The following is a 5,433-nucleotide window of genomic DNA, read 5'->3' on the forward strand; positions in this document are numbered from 1 at the left end:
AAAAGACTGATCAAATTTCACTCATTTTTGTTCCAACAGAGAACCAGGAAAAACTGAACAAAAAAGATTACTCACCTCCAGGAAACACTGAAATGAATGTTAATGAAAATAAGAAATTATTACTTCTTCTACCTTCATCTGTTCATTAAATTCCGACAGCTGATAACAATCCATGGAACTCACTGTGAAGAAATTAATGACTGATAAAATACTTTGTAATATTATCACTGAATGTACTTATAGGTCAAACAACATCAAGTTTGCAGAAAGCAAACAAGATTTGACAGAAATGGAAAAATGATTGCATCAAGATACAATCAGAAGATGCCTTGAGTTCTCACACTGTGGTGCATTCATTAGGCCATACAACAATAGGAATAAATGTAGAAATTAATTTTAAGACACAACTTTAACCCCTTTACTATCACTAATAATGTTTAACAAAACATTATATTAATACCTTAGGTGTACTGGTGAATACATTTAAATGTATAGCACTACAAGATAAGTTGGATAGTCTTCCCAAGAAAGAAAAAAAGATTATTTTTGCTTAATAGTGTACGTCTCTGGATTGAGCTTACGTGCCACTGCTCCAGCCCGTTATCAATAATAACTAATGAGAAGTTTCCCTGTCCTTATCTTACCCCTTGAGGTTTTTTTCAGAGTATTTTCTCTCCCTGTTTTCATGAAGATGGGGATTTTGAGACTGATATGATGGTGCTTGGAAAACTACTACTGTTAAGTTGACATCCAAACTGGGCCATATACTTGGAAGAAGTGTTAATTGATTCTTTGAATATCATAAAATAGATAACAATTTAAGATCCAAGGTTTCTCTTCACTGGAAAAAAATCCATGTGAAAAAAAGAGACATAGATCGCTACAAAAGTAATGCCTCGTATTTATTATCATGGATACAAGAGAGCACATAAACACTACTTGATAGAGCAAATTTCCCCCTGGATGGGGAGCAGAATAAACCCCCATGATTCATGTGGAAACCGTTAGAGACCTACTACCCCAGCTGGACTGCTACAAGTCCATGGGGCCATATGGGATTCACCTGAAGGTGCTGAGGGAGCTGGTAGAAGTAGCCAAACCACTTTTCATCATCTATCAGCATTCCTGTTCAATCGGAGAGGTGCCAGATGACTGGAGGCTTGCCAATGTGACCCCCATCTACAAGAAGAGTCATAAAGTGGATCTGGGGAACTACAGGCCTTCAGTACCAGAAAAGGTTATGGAGGAGATCATCTTGAGGAAGATCATACAACGTGTGCAGGACAACTGGGGGATCAGGTCCAGGCAGCATGGGTTCATGAAAGGCAGGTGATGACCTGGATGAGTGCAGTAAGTGTACCCTCAGTGAGGTTGCAGGTGACACTAAGTTGGGAGGAAGTGTTGAACTACATGGGGGTAGGAAGGCCCTACAGAGGAATATGGATAGGCTGGATTGCTGGGCTGGGGCCTGGAATGAAGTTCAACAAGGCCAAATGCTGGGTCCTGCACTTTGGCCACAGCAACCCCAGACAATGTTACAGGCTTGGGGCAAAGTAGATAGAAGACTGTTTAGAGGAAATGAACCTGGAGGTATTGGTTGATGCTCTGCTGAACATGAGCCATCAGTGTACTCAGGTGGCCATGAAGGTATCATGGTTTTATGACGACAGAAAACCAATGGCATCCTGGCTTGTATCACACATAATGTTGCCAGGAGGAGCAGGGAGATGATGATCTCTCTGTACTCAGTTCTGGTGAGGCTGCATCTCAAGTACAGTGCTCAGTTTTGGGCCCATCAATGCAAGAAAGACATTGAGGCCCTGGAGCATATTCAGAGAAGGGCAACAAAGCTAGTGAGGGGTTTGGAGCACAAGTCTTATGAGGATCAACTGAGGGAGCTGGGATTGCTCAGTCTGGAGAAGAGGAAGCTTAGGAGTGACCTTACTGCTGTCTACAACTACCTAAAGGAAGGTTGATATGGGAGTTGGCCTCTTTTCCCATGAAACTAGCAACAGTATGAGAGAGAATAGCCTCAAGTTGTGCCAGGAGAGATTCAGGTTGGACGTTAGGAAATACTTCTTTGCTGAGAGAGTGGTCAGATGCTGGAATGGGCTGCCCAAGAAAGTGGTGGAGTCACCGTCCCTGAAGGTGTTCAAGAAACATTTAGATGTTGTACTGAGAGACATGGTTTAGTGGGAAATACTGGTGATATGTGGATAGTTGGAGTGGATGATCTTGGAGGTCTTTTCCAACCTTGATGATTCTATGATTCCCACCTAAAGAATACTATTTTTCATCATACTCACCACCATTACTGTGCATTTTCACCAGCAATGAACAAGAGCCTGCATGCTGCACTCATAATAATTTGCACCACTGGAGTTGATCACTGTTCCTATGATGAAACACACCACCTACTGCCTCACTGTGCTCACCCACTGTTTGGTCTCAAACGTTCTGCAAGTATTGATGAATGTCAGTGGGTGCCATTTTTTCCACATTCAGTGACACCTTTTGCTTCGTCCGCACTTCCATGTCAGATACCATTTTGTCAGACTGCCCTCTGTTGCTGTCTGTCACACAGCAACAAAATGTAATGCAGTATTGGTGGGAAGCTTCACCCTCTACTGCTGTACTATCAACATCTGCCTCAGACGTCATGAGCCAAAGTAGTAAAATAGGAGGCATTACTTTTGGAGCCCTCATACTTGCTTGAAGAAAGGTAGCACTGTTTTTAAACTATTTTGAGAAAATTCCATCCTACACCAAATAACTGGAAATGATATGCTACCATGGTTTCTCATCACCATTATTACTGCAAGATTATCCACAGTGGAGAAAGATTGTATTTTGATTGCCTTTGTATCAGAGTTGAAGTTTTAGAGGAATATGGCATCTGAAACATTCCATGAATACTAAAAAGTGGCCTGGAAAATGTGTTGTAGGAATCTAGTGTAATCCATGTTACATGTTATTTTATTGCTAGTAAAGTCAATGGAAGTATTGTAGTGATAAAATGTGTCATTTTTCTGGGAGATAAGCTTTTTACAAGGAGATAGTGGGTTTGCGTACCTCTTGACCTTTAAATGAGAGGGGAATATCACATAGCATATCCATTCAGCTTCATACTTCTTTTACAGATGTGTCTTTCATTCCTATCCCTAGCCCCAAATTATTCACGAGGAAAAAACTATGGTTTTCTTTTCTTTTTTTCTTTACACATTCACAGATCTTATCTAGCATTCCTGTGTCCTATGTTCATATCTGATCAACAGTGTGATGTATCATGAGACCATGCAGCAGAAGAGCTCCAAGGACTTTTGAGACTACAGAAGCTGTAATAGATCAAATAGAAGGCTGTGAAGTTGGAAGAAGGAGGCAGATTATACTTGTTCCACAAATGCAGAAAATGTATTCGATATAGCAAAGTTATTCTTTAATATACTTGTTTGCCTCTATGCAGTGTATACCAGTGTGATTTTTATGACAGTACTTGAAGTTAACCATCATTTTCCTTTCTTCTAGACTGTAGTTTTCCATTCCCACTTCACAGGAACTTCAGATCAGAAAAAGACCTTATGGATAAGTAATTGTCGTGTCCTTATTCTAGTCAAAATTTGATCAAGCTCCATCTAAAGAGTTTCATAATCCACTTAATCCATTAGAAGTTCACTCCAAAACTTTGGACCTTTGCAGACTAAAAGCCTTCTAACTTCCAAGAAAAAAAATGATTTATCATCATCAGAGATGAAGTGTTACGGACTGACCACAGTCCCCCTTCCCCATTCTGTATGATTACATTTGTGTTTTGAAGAGCAACCTCCATCTACTTCAGCAGATCATTCATCTTAAAGCCTTCTACTATTTTTAACTTTCACTCTTCCTGTAAAACTGTTGTGGACTGACATTTTCAGGTATGTTATATATGTGATCTTGAATGTCAGGAATTTAAACTTATTTCACGGTTTTGAATTGCTTCTCATATTAAAGCAGTTTATAACATTTATCTGGATTTATTTTATTTATCTTAAGCGGCTTGCTGAGGAGTAACAGTATCATTCAGGCAATGTAACCAAGGTGTCATATTTCCTGCTTTCTCTCTGCCTCTCTATCTCTGCGGCTTTCTATTAAAATCTGTATTTTATTAGCATAGCATAAACCCTCTTGAGCTCTTGAGAGTTCATTCATTTAATTCTCTCGATCAGACAGTCTACACCTAGACCAGTTAGCACAGTACTGTCCCTCCTATATTTTCTTAAAAATGCATTCTTGACTTCAGCTATGCACATTATTTTCCTTAGTCAGCTCCACTTCTCTTTTTCCCTTCCCTTCTGTCACTTTCCTGTGAGGATAAAACCAAAACCATCAGCTGAGGGAGGGCTTAGGAGGATATGATATGTGAAGTAACAAAAACCCTGAACAGATTGAGGGGATATACTGTCGCATTACTAGTATAATTATTTAGCAGTTTACTGGATTATTCTTACTACTTCAGCACTCCAGTAGAGATCAGGATACTATTTCAAGTGACACATCTTTTATTGCAATTAAAGAAAAAACAACAACAACAACAAAAAAACAACAGTGAAATGCAAACCAATGTGGTGGGTTTCATTTATTTATTGATTTACTTACTTATTTTCAGAGGACCAGCTCCTTATAAGCTCATAATGAACGCCTGAAAATGTGTGCTTCCCTCTGACGAGTTGTGACACCAGCGTTAAGAAGGACAGATAGGAATTCAGGAGGAGGGTTAGGGTTAGGGTGGGCATAGCTAAAGTCACTGCCGTCATCTCCAGTTTCAGTCACATTTTACTTGTCTCTAAACTGTGTTTAGGAGGAAGGACTTTGCAGGACAAACCTGTACAGCTCTTAGTTACTGCTGGTGGTGGCAGCTCATTGATCCCCGGACTCCTTCCAGATTGCTCTTGTACGGATTGGTGAATTAATTCCTGCTGTAGGCACAGACCAGCACTGCCTGGTGCACCTGACAGAGCCCCACGGCCGTGCCTGCAGCACTACTGCTGGTTCTGAGACTGGCAAGAAACTCTACCGTACATCAGGGGAATAATATTGTCTAAAGATAACATTTGCCAACAGCAGGTCTTTTTGTAAATGTGTTTCCACATCCGGATGTGTGCTAACGCTCTTACCTAATGCTGGAAAGTACGTATCTGGAAAAACGTTTCCATTTTTCCCAGCTGTGTTTAAGAACGCTTTGCAGAGCTCGGTCCCGGTGAAGCGCGCTCACGAGACCTTTCTCCAGGTCACTGTCTGTTACTTCCATTCCCCCCAGCCCAGCTGCCGACCTTCGTCCTACCTCGCTCCGGGGCGGGCAGCGGACTGAGCCTCCGCGGGAGGAGCCGGGGCCGCCTCCCCGCGTGCTGCGGCTGGCAGCGGTCGTTGGGTAGATCCCGGCCGGGAGGCGGTAAC

This window comes from Meleagris gallopavo, chromosome Z (genome assembly GCF_000146605.3).
Source record: "Meleagris gallopavo isolate NT-WF06-2002-E0010 breed Aviagen turkey brand Nicholas breeding stock chromosome Z, Turkey_5.1, whole genome shotgun sequence".
In the NCBI taxonomy this organism is placed as follows: Eukaryota; Metazoa; Chordata; class Aves; order Galliformes; family Phasianidae; genus Meleagris; species Meleagris gallopavo.